The sequence below is a fragment of the Melospiza melodia genome, chromosome 5 (assembly GCF_035770615.1).
Source record: "Melospiza melodia melodia isolate bMelMel2 chromosome 5, bMelMel2.pri, whole genome shotgun sequence".
NCBI classification, from domain to species: Eukaryota; Metazoa; Chordata; class Aves; order Passeriformes; family Passerellidae; genus Melospiza; species Melospiza melodia.
In genome coordinates this window covers 15,878,583-15,894,146 of record NC_086198.1, presented here as the reverse complement: position 1 = coordinate 15,894,146, position 15,564 = coordinate 15,878,583, and the positions used below count along the sequence as shown (strand labels likewise).

Here is a 15,564-nt window from a genome sequence, read left to right as displayed (position 1 = left end):
CTTTTCTTCCTTGGGCATTTCTGCCTATTGCTTCTGCTCTTGGAATCAAGGATATGCATGGTGTCATGGCAGACTAGTGGGACACAGTCAACATCATTCACAGGTCAGTCACTGTGACTGCCTTTAAAACCACAACATGAGTGACAGCAGCACAATGCTCCATGTGGGCCCAATCAAGCCAGTGGCAAAGCTGGTTTCCAAATAAAGAGGAACAAACCCAGCCTTGTGATGAGGTGAGCTGCACCACCTGGCTCTGATGGGAGTTGTCCACGGGTGGCTTCAGGGAGGAGCAAAACCCCCAGTGCTAATATGAACCACTTCCAAGGGGGGTAGCAGGAGGGTGGTTTTATTCTGTCCTTTGGCCTGGGGCTGTACTAGCTCAGGAGACTTTTAGCAGGACTTTTTAGTACTTGTATATGGGAGTTTTTCTGGCTTTTTTTTTTTTTTTTTTTTTTTGGGGGGGGGTGGGGGGAAGGCTACAGGGGGTTTGTTCTCTAGCTAATACACTATAGAGCAAATATACACCTATGTTCTATGTAAATATTAATAGAATTGTTTACCAGAATGTTTCCCTTTTTTATTTTTCTCTTTCCAAGAGGGAGGCAAAACAAACATTTATTTTTCTAAAAACCTGTAAAATTTTGAGGCACTCATTTCTCCATACAGTTGTGAATCCCTGTGGACTCTTGAGTGTTTTCTCCTGGAATTGAATTTACTACTCAGTGGCTGCAGTTATTCCAGCAGGAAGCCATGGAAAGCCTTTCGGTGCCTAAAATAAGAGGTTTTTCTTCCTGGTCTGGAGGAGCAGCTTCCTGTGTTCCAGATGAGCAGTAATGCTAGGCATGGACTAAAATTTTAATGAACCATGGACTAATGTTTTTTCATTCTTTGGGAGCTGTTCTGGCCACCCATCCACCCCAATGATGCTTAGTGGAAGAAGATTAATGAATCATTGAGTTGCCTAAGGACTTTTGGGAAGGAACCCTGTAAAAAACAGAGCCCCAATATGTCTGTGGGGCCTGAGCATTGCACCCAGCACAGTGGCAGGCCTGCCTGCCGTGGCAGAGCCACTGCACGTGTTTGGGTGCTGCACAGGGATGCTCCCAGCACTGCCTGCAGCCTCCTCATCACAAGTACAAGGCTGCGGGCTTTCCAGGTAAACCTCTTGCATGGTGAATAGCTTCCTGAAGCATGGACTAACTAAGAGTTTAAGGTGCTGAAGCACATCTGAACCAAGTGCAGCTCAGAGGTGAGTTAGCTGGGCATGCCATCGGGAGGATGCGGGCAGTGGGAGGGTTCTGCAGGCTCCTGCTGTGGTGCTTCCCCAGGCATGGAGCACCCTGAACAGGAGGGGCAGCAGCACAGGAATGCCCTTAGAGAGAGGGGCTTTCCTCACCCTGCAGCGTACCCTGTCACTGCACAGGGACAGGACTCAGTGAAAGGCAGCTCCTGTGGCAGAGGGACTGAACCTTCTGGACTTGAGGCTTTCCTGTGGCTTTGCCCTGGGCATCCATCCCTTAGCTCCACTGTGGAGCATCAGTATTTTGGCCTTTTCTCTGCTGGCTTTTTCCAGAGCCTCCCTGCTGGTTTCTCTGCTCTTCCTTGACAGCTCAAGCTAATAGTTTTTTCCCCAAACCCCAGGCTAGCTTTTTTTGTCTTCTCTCTTCAGTTTTTGAGATATCCAGCAATTCTCCTTTTTTTCCTGAGGTGCTGTAAAAGAGTCACAGCTGAGCTGTGGTTCAAGCTAGTAAAAAATATCCTGTGCCCACCCTTCACCCCAGCCCCCAGTGCAAGCAGGTTTTGCACTCATGATGGGTTTAATGCCAAGCAGTGTCTTCAAGTGGGATGTCATTTGCAGGGGCTGGATCTTTGCACTGCCATGAATTGTTAGCCTCCTCTGCCACCCTCATCTTTCTAGTTTCATGAAGGCAGTTGCTTGCTGGCATAGCCCTACCCTTAAATTCAAGAAATGAACTTGTGTGTGTTGACACTCAAGACTACACTTTCAGTTTTCAACACAGGGTGTCTGCAGTGTGAAATCCTGCTCACCACCAAGGATGTGCTTCACAGTCCCAGCCAGTGGGGACCACATCTCCTCCCTTGAGGAGCTGCTCCATGAAGAGTGGAGTGGAGATGTGTGGAGGGATAGAATGTAAGAGAATAGTGCAGAAGGCAGTCTCACACCTGAGGAGTTGCAGCTGTACTAATCACCAAAGATTAGGAACAGGCCTGCCCTTAATAGGCCTCAGCTGTGTCCAATAAGAAGAGGAGTGCTACAGAAGAGTGGGTTAGCTGGGTGAGAAGAGGGTTGGAGTCTGTTGGTTGTGCTGTGAAGGGAGCTGGAGTCTGTTGGTTGTGCTGTGAAGAAGGAGTCAGTGCTGTGAAGAGCTGACCATGAGAAATCATCCAGAAGGGATGGGAGATTTACAATGAGATGACAACAGAGATGTGCTGTGAGCAGCAGGAAAAGGTGGTGCGTTAGTGTGCAGCCCTGAAACTGAAGAAAGGAGGCCTTCTTTCTCTACCTGGCCCTCTTGCTTTGAACTGACCTCCCCAACTCTCCCAGCAGCACCTGGGGTCAGAAACGCAGGAGACCATCAGAGGGAGTTTTGGGGGAGGGGACTCCTCTGCAGCCTTGCAATTGCAGAGGTGCTTGTGCTGAGCTCGGAGGAGCCCTTGGCAATGATAATTACTCAAGACTGCAGAGGCTATGCAATCAGAGCCATGCTAAGCTTGGAGGAGCCTACTTCAGTTTGAAGTACATTAGCCTGCTCAGTACTGGAGAGCAGAAACCAGCATGGTGCATCCTCAGGCTGTGAAGTGAGAAACAAATCCTGTTGTTTGAGCTGGCTACCAGGATGAGGTGGCCCTTCATCTGTCTTCTCACACTGAATTCATTTCCTCATCCTCTGGAGAGGGTAGCACAAGACGGTCCTTGCCCATGGGGTATCAGAAAGAAGGGAGATGTGCTCACACAACTTACTGCCCTCAGAGAGCCAGGTGAAAAGGTGGTCAGGAAAGGACCAGCTGCACTGGCAATGCTGTGCCAGTCCTCAGGGGCAGTGGAGCCTTTCCTCCCCCTCTCTGCTGAGCACTCATCCTTTGGATGATGAGAATATATTTTAGTCAGTTTTTTCTAAATGCTGGAGCATTCATATAAGGCTTTTCATTCTACAGTTTTTCAGCCATTATATATATAGGAGGAAAAAATATCCTAAATCATATCTTTCAATGGCTACAGGAAAGTACTTACTGGCCTGGTTCCCACCTCATGTAAGAAGGAAAATGTGTGCAACTGGGTTTTCCCCTCATCACTGAAAAGATGAGTTCTGTTACAGTTGTTACTGCTGTTTTGTGACTAAGCTCTGAGCAAACAGCCTGGGAACTGCTGAACATGCTGATACCCAAGGCCCTGAGTCATTTGTTCATCCCACTTTATAAAATAATTTAATAGAAAATAATTTAAGTGTGGACTTAATTGTGTTGCTGAATTGATACTTTGGAGTAAAGTCCCTGCTGGATTCAGTTCATCTTAAGCAGATATTTATTAGAGCTTGGGCAAGGCCACTGACATTTTGCTAAAAGTGTTTCATAAAAATGCTGCTGGTGATAACTTTGACACCACCACAAAGGCATTTTGGGAAACAAATGTGTACCAGCCAGTGTTGTGCTGGATGAGTCATATGGGAAAGGGGGAAATCTGGCTGATTTTGCTATTCTTAAGGCAGTAAGCCATACTGATGTGAGTGGCAAACAGGAGAGCCAGGCAAAAGTCATCTATGATGGAGTCCGTGATAGCCTGCTATTCATTTTGGAGGAAAAGTGGCAGCAAAAAGGATCTGGTCATCATTAAGCTCCAGCAGAGTTTATTCTAATTTTGTCAAGCTGACTCCTTAATTAAATGGTTGTTTTATGGGGAATTGGAGAAGTATTGCACTCAAAGTAGCAACAAGTAGAGGCTGTCATCCCAATTCATCTATTTTCTCTGAACTCTGAGAAAACATTTTCCACCTCTGAGAGTCTCTTCTCCCAAAATCTGCTGATCCTTCCCTGAGCAGACAAGATGAAAGTTGGGGGTGGGTGGGAGGGAATCCCCTTGTTTCTGTCATAGCCACCCGCCTCTGTACCCCAGCTATAAAGGATAATTTTGCATTTAATTTCCAAATAGTGCCCAGGCATTTGTCTTTTCCTAAGGGACAACGTAATTTCTTTTGTGAACTCATTTTGGCTTATAATGTCACTATATTTCAATGCCTCTTATTAATCCCGTATTGAAGGCAAGCATAGTAAAGATGGAAGAGAAAAAGAATTACAGTTTGTTTTTTTTCTTTTCCTTTGAAGGTCTTTTTCCTTCTCCTCACTCCCAGGGCTTTCTCTGGGTTTCAACCCAGTAGCCCCTCCATTATACAGTGCTCTGCTAAAAGAGCCACAGGAGATGCACCAGGGCACTTGGTGGAGCAGAGAGAGATGGGCTGGAGTTTTGCATTGTACTGCTTTTCTCCCCTGTACATCCAGGGCAGGGGGTAAGGCCAGACACACCTCGGTGTTTGCTTCTGAGGCTGGGCTTGTGCTGCGGGTTTGTGATGCAAAGCTGTGCTGGGGCTGACAGTGCACTGCCAGCTCTTGTGAGCTGCAGCATCCCCTGCACCACTCAGCCTGCTGCCAAGCTGTGTTCCCAGGGAGGCCTGAGGGCTCACACCCACCTTTAATGAACACTGTCCCATCCAGGCTTTGGATAACCTCGAGTAGTTTCAGGGCTTTGTGACTTTCACCAAAAAAGGAGTTTGCCAGTGGAGACGGAATGTTGCTAGGTGCTGTCCCAGCAGTACCCACTGTGTGGCAGAGATGGCTTTGCAAAAGGTCCTAAATCCTTCTGGGAGCAGCTGCCAGGGAGCATTCCATGCAGAACATGAACCGAGTAGGAATGCAAAGCTCATCTTGCATCTGTCTTACCTTAAGAAATCCTTAGTGCTCTAAGGACACTTGTATTACAGTATTAGAGTGCTTGTACCTTTTTAATTCATGAGTGAAAGCGATGTGGAGTATCACATGTGATTGTGTCTGAGAGCTGAATGACAGAGCTGTCAGCTGTGGGACACTGCAATGACAGCCCTTTAAAGTGCTTGTCAGCTCTTGTTGGATACTTTTATCATAATGCTTATTTCAGCCTCAGGAAGACAAATCCACTGTGTCTTCCCTTTCTGGGGGGGGTCTCCTTAAAGTACTGCTATTCAGTAGTGGGATGTTTAAAAAAATGTCTTTCTTGAAGTTGTCTGCACTGTAGGCAAGCTCTCCTCCCTTCCCAGAGACGGGAACCACACCAATGCCACAGTCAGGGGCTTTGAGCAGGGTTCCCAAGACACAGAGAACTTTCCCAGGCCTTGTGGCCCCTGCCCTTTCAACATCTGATGGATTCCAAAAGTGCAAATGATCTGCCTAACCCCACTGCCAGCCCCTCTCCCACGGGAAGAGCCCAGCTCCTTCCCAGCTGGAGGAGGTTTGGTGCACTGTGGCAGTGCCACAGCAGAGCTTCCCCTAAACCCACCCACAACCATTAAGTCTCCATTACAGGGCACTGATTTCACTCTGCAAATGAAAGATAGATAATGTCTCCTGAGGAAAATAAACTAAAAGCGGGGAAGGGGATTGGCAAAACAAAAACAACCCTTCCCACTGCAATAGCACTTTCAATTAAGAACAAAACAGAGCAGGAAGCTTTGAAGCTTGACTTTGGGCAGGAAGAAAAGGCCCTTTCTGAGAGCCCTGGGTTTCTGTAGGCACAGCACAGCGGCTGCTGTCTTCTTTTTACGTCAGAGCATTAATGCTGTTGTTTTGCCCCTGGTATCAACAGAGCTTGCCTGGTAGGTGGGTGGGGTATTGGGATTTATATTGTAGACAAATTCAGCAAAGCTTCAGTCTTTTTTTTTTTTTTTCCCTAACAAAGCTCTTGAAAGTCCACTGGGGACCCCTAATGTTCAGCTACTGCTGAAGCACGCACTTCAAAGCCAGAGCTGCGCAGCTCCTTTAGCCATCTATGGGTTTGATCATTCTGGTAGGCCTTTATTACAGGCAAGCACGCTCCCTTCCCCCTACTAAAAGTCATCTTTCTGGGAGGGTCTGAGAGCTCCTCAAACTGTCTGGTAAAACAACATTTCTGTGGTGAGAAAACATGCCAGCCAACTCACACTGAGACGGCCTGGAGATGCTTTGGGAGGCAGAAACCTTTTTGCCGCCTGCAGAGCAGGCAGGATCCCTCCCTGCCCTGAGCTGTGGCAGCAGACACACCTAACGTGCCCCACAGAAATGTCTGCAGAAGAAGTGGTTATTGTAAAAGGGGGTGGGAGGAGTAATCCTGTGGGATTATAAGGATGTCAGTGACAGTGTCAGCCCTCCATAAACCCCCACTGCATAGTCCCTATGCCCACACATCCCCTTATGGCTGCCTCATTTCCCCCCCAAAAAAATCTCCACTGCCTACCTTCCATGGCCCATACCGAGCTGGGCAGCCTCCATGACCAAAACCTACAGCCTTCCCACTGCCTTCAGCCAGGGCAGATGGGAATTGCTGTTATCCCAGGGTTTGCCCTAGCTTCCTCTGCTGGTGGGGCTAAACAGGACATATAAACACCTCCACAACAGCCAGGTTTAGGATTTTTTCAGCCAGATTCCTGGGGTCAGCTTTTCTCTCTCTTATGATAGGCACGCATGTGTTTTCTCTCCTAGACTAGCATGAATATAATTCTAATTTTCCACCATAGCCAAAGGCAACAGAGCGGTCAGTTACTGGGAGAGCCACACCAAAAGCACTTGAAAGTCTGGGCAGAAAAATGTTAGAAATGCAGCTGGAGTAAGTTACCTTCCTATTTCATATCTCCATCTCCAATCCTAAGTAAATCAGAAAAAATTGTGCTTTCTAATTGGTTTCTAACATAATGAAAGTCAATTAGAGTGATGCAAACAGAGCTTATAACTGCAGGTTTTCATCATTGACTCTGTGCTAAATATCTGCACTGTGTGGTTTGCAAGGAAGTAAGGGTGCATGGAGAGGAAGGGGGGGTTTTAAAAGCACTTAAATTACCTCTAATTAGCAACACAACTGTAGTCAAAACATAATGTGAGGATAATAAATTGATATTTGCATAATGGAAAGACTACCAAACTGTACTTCAAATAAGATGAATTAGATTATAATTAGAGCTGTGTTTTGGGAAAGAAAATCCTTCTAATTGCCTGAGTACAGGCAGTGCCAAGGAGGGGGGGGCTGGCGGCAGCTGGGGAGGTCCAGCCAGGGCTGTGTGGGACAAGTGCCCCACATCTGGGGCCATTCCCTGAGGGGGGACAGGGTGCCCACATCTACCAGCAGCCAGAACAGCCATGGCAAGGCAGGTCTGGGGAGAAAAAGGAAAAAAACAGGAGGAAGGGGAATGTGTGCACTCTCAGCCATCAAGTGCTAACCATGAACTGAAAGGAAATCCAGGGTGAAATGGTATGGACAGAAATTAGGGTGGGAGACACCTGTGTTTCAGGGCAAGGTGATGCATGGGTAAAAATGTAAGCGCTCCTGTAAATTGCAGGAAAACAGTGAACATCTTTTTCTGGTAAAATCTCGTCACCACCTTGAGCTTCCTCCTGCTGCTGTTTGAGAACTGACTTTATTAAACTAACAATTGTTTTCATTCTGTTGAATCATATGTGAAGTTGTTTGCAAAGATTTATTCCCCAGCTCTTACTGCTCTTTTTTAGTAATTAGGGCCACCAGGATAGCACTGGATGATGGGTCACTTACCCATTGTACATGACCATGTATACCAGTAAGGAAATTACTGCTGATATGTTATATTCCAAAACAGCTTTTCTTGAGAAAGCAAACAGTAGAATTACACCTTGTCGCTGAAGTGAAGGCAGAATGAACCTTGAGGCTGACTTGTTGCCTGGTAGCTGCAGAATCTGGTGCTAATGCCCATTTAGTTGTTGGGCAATGACGTGGTTCAGGTGGGGAAAATTGATCAGCATTAAAAACCTGCTCCCTCATTTTGGCTGGGGGACTGAAAAAGGTGATTTCTTAAGTCCTGTGTGGCCATATTTTGATAGTGAGGGGGGCTATGGGATGGTTTCTGTGAGAAGCTGCCAGAAGCTTCCCCCCGTGTCTGACAGAGCCAATGCCAGCTGGTTCCAAGGCATGTGTGCTGCTGGCTAAGGCTGGCCTAGTCAGGAATGAGAGTAATGCCTTTGTGATAACATATTTGAGAAGGGAAAGAAGTTATTGCACAGAGGTAACTGTGGCCAAAGAAGAGCAGGAGGGGACTGCACCTCGTGAAAAGTGACCTCATTGGAGCAGTCAGTGGAGAACTGTCTCCTCTGGGAGGGATCCCACAGTGGAGCAGGACTCCTCTCCTTGGAGGTGGCAGCAGAGGCAGAAACAGCTGTGATGAACTGACCATATCCCCCATTCCCCATCTCTCTGCACTGCTGGGAGGAGAGGAGGTAGAGCCAGGGAAGGAGGGAGGGATGAGGAGGAAGCTGGTTTTAAACTTTATCTTCTTTTTAATTATTCTGCTCTGATTTTTTTAGTAGTAAATTTAATTAATATCCCCGAGTTCAGTCTGTTTTGCCTGTGACAGTATTTGATGAGTGATGTTTCCCAGCCCTTATCTCAACCCATGAGCCTTTTGCTATATTTTCTCTCCCCAGTCCAGTTGCAGAGGGGAAGTGAGAGAAGGGCTTTGAGGGGGGTCTGGCATTCAGGCAGGGGCAATCCAGCAATTTACTGTGAAATGCAATGACCCTGCTCACCAGGCCCTCCATGTATTTCCTCCTCACATACCCAGGTGAGTGTGCCTTAGCTCACTGAGCTTATGTCATACGTGGGCCACCAACAGCATCATCCTGGGCCCAGTGGCAACAGGGAAGGTGTGAAAGGTGCCTGAGCTTGGCCATTGCTGGTTGGCAGAAGTGTGCGGCAGGATATGGCTCTCTGCAGCCATGCTTGGATGTCCCTCTGACATTGGCTGCTGCAGTTAGGGAGGATGGAGAAAACAAGGAGGATGTTTTTGGGGGTAGGGGAGTGGCAGCACACACCGGTTCTGGGTTTCAGTGAGGTTTCTGAGACAGCTCCTCATGTTACTTGACCTCTGGGTGCTGTTTTGAGGCCACAAAGACAAGGTTTTCCTGCTCACAGGCACAGAAAGGAGGGTACCAGAGGCATGGAAAAGATGCCTGGTGCACTTAATTAGTGTATCTCTCTATTTATGAGATGTAAAGCATAGGTCTGGTTTCTAAATCAGGAGCTACTGCTCATGCATGTTTACTCTGTGAGGAAAAAGGGCAGGGTATGAGATGTGATGCAGCACAAGCTGACATCAAAGGAAATATTCCCCTGCCTTCAAAGGGTCCTGGCTCAGGGCATGGCCCACAGAGACCTTGGGAATAAGCTCCTTTTTGAGTTGGCAAATGGTGCCTTGCTTTTCTGCTTGAGGAGATGGAAACAGAGAAACTCACCTGGAGCTCTGCTCTGCTGTGCAGTTGGTGGCACCAGATTTAATAAAGGGCTGTGTGGGAGGGAGCACAGAAGGGAAGGGAGAAGAGTGGGGGAGCAGGCAGCTGCAGTGCACCAGGGAGCATTGTTGTGCAGCATGCTGGCAGGGACGAGCTGAGGGGGGCAGGACAGCCAGGCCACAGCTCTCCTCTCCTTTGGGAGCAGGACAGAGAGCTGGCCCTGAGGAGCCCAGCCTGGGGACAGCCGGGCGGAGAAGAGGCAAAGCCCGACCATCCCTTCCTTAATGTGTGGCCACCACACAGCCTCCACCGCTCCACTGTGCAGGGTGCTGGCTTGCTGTGCCTGTGGGATGCCCCCCAGCTGTTGCCAGGATCACCTAGAAAGATACTGAGGCTGACATCCAAGAGGGGACAGGAAAATGGGAACCTCAATAAAATCCTTCATGCCTTTGCCTATGAGTCATGGCACAACAGCAAATCTCAGAAACCAAAGCTTGGACCCCACCATGGACTTGCTGTCCCATTTGCTCCCTCTGTGGCAGCCCCTTGTTCTCAGGCTCACCAGTGTGGCCTCAGGCACCCAGGGGGACTGCAGGACCGTGTGTCATGCAACAAGTGAGCTGGATAATCATGGTAGGAAGAAGGGAAACATTGCACACCAACAAAAGCCCTGGGAAACAATTTTATTGCTAGCAAAACTCTACAGGGCTTTGTTTAGTGAGTGCACTTCCTATGAAATGCAATTGCTCACTGAGGTTTTAAACTGCGACCACCCTGAAAATGAAGGCAGTTTCCATTAAATTGAATTACTTTTCCCCAGAACTGGCATGACAATGGTAATGTTGATAAGGAACAATAGCTGTTAAGTGAGAGCATAATTTCTATTTTCTATTAAATCACTGTCATTTCCAATACAAATGGATCATGTGTGCATGTCATGCTGATTTACAGTGATAAAAAGTCTTAGTTGTGATGAGTTATCACAATGCTGAGCAGAGCATGAAAGGTGCCACAAACATGCAAGCAACACTGCACCAGGCCCAGATCAATATTTGGATCTAATTTAGTATTAGCAGATGAGTTGGTGCAACAGTGATGGAAGTTTTTTCAAAAATGTTCATATGCTCGTCATCAGTATAACCCTAAAGGCTATTGATCCCCTCCACCTCACCTTTCCTGTGGTCTTCAGAAGGGGCAAGCCAGGAAGCAAATGGAGAAATGCTATGGACCTGACCATGGAGATGCAGCACAAAGCAAATGTAATGTGCAGTGAATGATTCAAATTCCTGAAGATTAGACACTGGGCAGGGAGAAGGTGGGGTAGCTGAGTGCAGAAGAAGGCAAGGTTGGATGAGCACTGGTGTTGCAGCTGTCACTCAGGGAAGGTTTCTGCTCTTGAAGATGTTTTCCAAAAGTTGCTGAGCTTCTAGGAGCCCGTGGGCTGCTGCCACACTGAGGAGCTTCTCCACTTCCCTGAAGGACATGAAACCTTCATCAAGAAAATATAGGAGGACGTCCTAAATTTATTCCTAGCTAAATTTTAATTACACAGGCTTTTTAAAGAGGAACACAGCTACTGAATATGAAAACATCTGTAAAGTTAATTCTCCCCTACTCAGAAAATTATCTGATTTTCCTTTTGCTTTTTCCTGTGGTCTGAGCACATATGTTCTAGGTTTGGTGATTTTCTCATCTTAGTTGAAGGAGAAATGGTTTTGGAGTTCTTGAAATACTACTCAATCTATAAGTCTGATCATGCAATATGCAGAGCAGACTGAAACAAAATGCATTGGCTTCAAACCACAAGGTTTGTCCAAACAATGCTTTTTTAGCTTCATTTAGTGTACAAATGCTCTATCCAACCTCAATTTTAATTTTCAGGCTTGAAGCAAATAAAAAGAATCAAAATGAAACAATACATGAAACCAAAAAAGAGCTGGGTTTCACTGTGGTGGGATCAGTTCCTTCAGTTTCACTTAGCCCTAGGACAAATTGCCACAGTGACTGTGTGAAGCACAAGGCAACTTTTCTCAATCTCTGGGCCTTGCTGGGAACACTGGTGTGCAATGTGCCCTTGCACATCAGGGAGAGAAGCTCATCCCAGGCAGTTTCAATCCAAACCCCAGGCAGTCAACAGGAAGCTTCTCATTGACCCCACTGGGTGGAAGGAGAGTGAAAAGGAAACCCCCTTAAAAGAGAAAGACAGAATTTTCTTTATAGCAGAAAATCCTCATGTCACTTCAATAGCTCTTTCTACACCAGTACAGGTCTTGTCCCTTGCCTTCATTGGGAAGCCATCATGGAAAAACATATGCAATCAGATCACAGGCATTTTAGGTGCTGTGACACCTAAGTTTTAAAATGTCATTGGACTAACTGTGTTTTTCCCTTTCGTTGCTGCAGGTACTGCATTACTGACAGTACAAAAAGAGGGCATGAGAAATGCTGGAGTGGCTTTGTGCACAGAGCACCTACAGCACCAGGTTCCCCCCACCTCCAAGAGGAGCTAAACAGAAAGGAAGAGGAATATCTCAGGTTACCCTTCTTCAAGTGCCATGGTCATGTTTCTGAGTGTCCCCACTGCCAGGTTGAAGGAGGAGTGGGGATGGCCCTGTCCTGCAGCCTGCCTACAGCCAGGAAGAGACAAGCACAGAAAATGGTAAGAGAAGTACAGAAGGAAACCAGACTTTTAATGTTTTCAAGCAAGGTAAGAGTTGGTTTTGGCTGAGAGCTACTTTTCTTCCTAGCAGCTGGTACAGTGCTGTGCTTTGGGTTCAGGATGGGAATAATGTTGGTTACACACTGATACTTGGGCGGTTGCTGAGCAGTGCTGACCCTAAATCCAGGATTTTCAGTCTCCCATGCTCTGGCAGTGAGCAGGTGCACAAGAGGCTGGGAGGGAGCATGGCCAGGACAGCAAACCTGAATGTGCCAAAGGGATATTCCATCCATGGAGCATCTCATGGTCAGTGTATAAACTGGGGAGGTTGGTCAGGAGCTGCTGAGTGCTCGTCAGGGCAGGCTGGGCACTGGCAGAGTGTGGTGAGCAATTGTGTTGGGCATCACTTCTGTTTCTTGGGGTTTATTCCTCTCTTTTGTTACTACTGTTATATTTAACTTTATTTCAATTATCACGCTGCTCTTATCTCAACCCACAGATTTTACGTTTTTCTAATTCTCCTCCCACAGGAGCAGGAGAGGAGAGGGAAAACCAGTGAGCAGCTGCACTGTACTTAGTTGCTTAACTGAGATTAAACAGGACAGAGCAAATAAGGGAAAAGTTATGTATAATTCACTTTTAGAAACGTGATTCCTTTGAAATTTCAGGCCTGATTTGGGAAACATCCTTATTCAGAAAAGCATGAAAGCTTCAGCATTTCTCTTGGCATGGACATCTTTAATGATTCCTCCTTGATTTCCATCTTCTGCTGTCACAGGCATAGTTCTTTTAACCCTAAAAGTCCTGCAGCTTGATGCTGTTCTATGCCTTGAGCAGGCAGAGATACCATACAACATGCCTACCTCTCTCCCCTTGTTTCTTGGGGAACACAGTAAATTTCCCTGTCCTTAATCCTTCCCATTTCTCACCAAGACTGGCAGGATTCCAGGGAACACAGCCCAGGCTCCCACCTCAGGGGTAACTGCTATGGGTACCACAGACAATGCACACACAGCGTGGCTGTGTCCCTCATGTGGCAGAAGCCTCTTGGGAGGGTGTGCTGAGAGCAGGACAATGATACACTGCTGTAACTCGATTTCCCTTTGCCTCAGCAGCTCCTGGCTCACCCTCTTGCTGCACCTGTGCACTCCTCCTGCTGCCCACCTGCAGCTCAAGCCTCCCCAAAAAGCCACACAGCAGCACCAGCATCCCTCTGCACTGCCCCTGTCAGGATACTTCCTTTCTTCCCACGGGTTAAAAACAATAGCAACAGCAGGTGGGGAAAGGGGAGCAAAGCATAGTGCAGCCCACAGGGAGAAGTCAGGAGGAGCTCCCAGTGCCCCTGCTGCCACCTGTGAACCTCCTTCCCACCAGCACAGGACAGCTCAGTGAGGGTTTCCCCACAAAGCACTGCCAACTTTTCCTTCCTCCCACACCACAAGTAGCCTTTCCCCAGAAGAAGCCAATTTCCCATGATAGGAATTGCTTAGAGGGTTTTTGAGCCTCACCTGAACCAGTGCATGGCCATGTCCTCATTTTTTTCCACTCCAGCTCCTGGGTGTGAGACAAGGTAGCAAAGGTTATAAGATACAGTGTCCAAAATCCAGCAGGGTGTTGGTACCACAAAGGCACCTTTGTGTTTCTGGCCTATAAGCATGCACACTCTGGCAGCAAATTAGCCACAGACTGGAGAAACACTACCTTGCAAATACCTCTGGGCCAGGATGTGCTGGGCATTGGGGTACCCCAGGCGAGCATATACATGAGCCACATGGAAATGGAAATGCTCGTAGCACAGCAGGATGTACAGCAGGAGAAGGCCAGCAGTGATTACAGCTGCCAGCTGTAAAAGAGAGCAACAGTCATGATGCAAGGAAGAAAATAAGCTGAGGGCTAGCTACAGCAAATATTTCATCTGAACTCTGAAGACTCCCGAAGCTATTCCCCACAGAGAAATGGGAGGAAAGGCCCACACAACTGCAGAAAATCAAAGTCACCTTTGATAGAGAGCCGGTTCCAGAACTTCCACTGAAGCTGGCAGAAAAGGCCCCGCTGAATTCAGTGAGAAGTGTATGAGCTCCCAAGTTAATTTCCCCTTTAAGCTCTGCTGCAGCAAAGGAAAGTACAATCATTTAATTTTCTAGTTGTCCTCTTGAAGTAAAGGGGGAAAAATAAACCCTAAGGTGCCATCAGGCTTTTAGAAACAATTCATCAAAGGCACTTACCAGAAGGAGCCTCATTCTCCAGGCACCTGGGGACTTGTGGCCACCACTGCCCACACTATTGTCATACAGATGTGAACCCTCATATAATCACAAAATGGGTCAGGCTGGAGGGACCACAGTGACTCATCTGGTCCAACCTCCCTGCTCAAGCAGGGTCAGCCTAGAGCACATGGCACAGGATTGCATCCGGACAGTTCTTGGGTATTTCCAGGGAAGGAAACTCCACAGCCTCTCTGGGCAATCTGTTCCAGAGCTCAGTCACCCACACAGTAAAGGAGTTCTTCCTCATGTTCAGGTGGAAGTTCCTGTGCATCAGTTTCTGCCCCTTGCCTTTTGGCCTATTGCTTGGCACCAGGGACAAGTGCCTGGCTCCATCCTCTTGACATCCTTCTTCCAGATACTTATAAATGTTGATGACTTCCTCTCTCAGTGGTCTCTTCTTGAGGCTGAACAGGCCCAGCTCCCTCAGCCTGTCACCCTCCCTCAATCATCTTCATTGCCTTGCACTGGACCTGCTCCAGGAGCTCCATGTCTGGCTCCCTTTGAACATCCACAGCCCATAAACCCTTTCATTCCATCTTACAGCAAGGACATGCCTACACCTGACAGGAGAATAACCTTGAGTCTGAAACTCTTCTTGCATCCAAGGTATAAATCAGTGAAAAGTCTGAACTGCACCAGCAGGGGAAAATATATGAGAGACCAGAATAAGACTGTTTGCTTCTTTTGCCAAATTGGATTTTCTTTGTTCAGTGAGCTAGCTATTAGCTTCCAGTGAGAGGAGCTGGCAACTTATGCACCCGCATCTTGGCAGAGTCAGATGTTCCTGGCTAGGGGAAGAAGAACATACTTAGGAAAAGGCTGTAGGAGGCCCACGTGGAGTCCCCTGCCTGCACAGGTTACCAGAAGCCCTTTGCCTCCCTGGAGGGGAATGCAGCCTGTCTCACCAGTGGTGCCAGCCCTGCAGAAGGTAAAACCTTCCCTACTACAGGGGAAGACACACCAGGTACAGTCCTGGATGGAAGGCATGGCTTTTGAACACATCAAGGAGGTGAGCGCTGATCAGTCTCTCCGTGCTGCTCTGTGCAGAAAGAAACCATGCTGATGGTGTGGGATCTGCAGGAACTGGGGGTATCCACTAATACCTCATCCTTCAGCTCTGTAGCTTTGGTGAAGCAGTGATGG

At 47.6% G+C, this 15,564-nt stretch overlaps 1 long non-coding RNA gene across 1 annotated transcript; it reads right to left on the bottom strand.

Moving 5' to 3' along the window:
• Positions 1-10,174: 10,174 nt before the first annotated feature.
• Positions 10,175-13,984, bottom strand: LOC134418985 (uncharacterized). The gene is made up of 4 exons (XR_010027918.1): positions 13,856-13,984; positions 13,663-13,708; positions 12,036-12,122; positions 10,175-10,968 (listed from the first exon to the last, which is right to left on the bottom strand). It is a non-coding gene; the product is annotated as an uncharacterized LOC134418985 (long non-coding RNA).
• Positions 13,985-15,564: the final 1,580 nt, after the last annotated feature.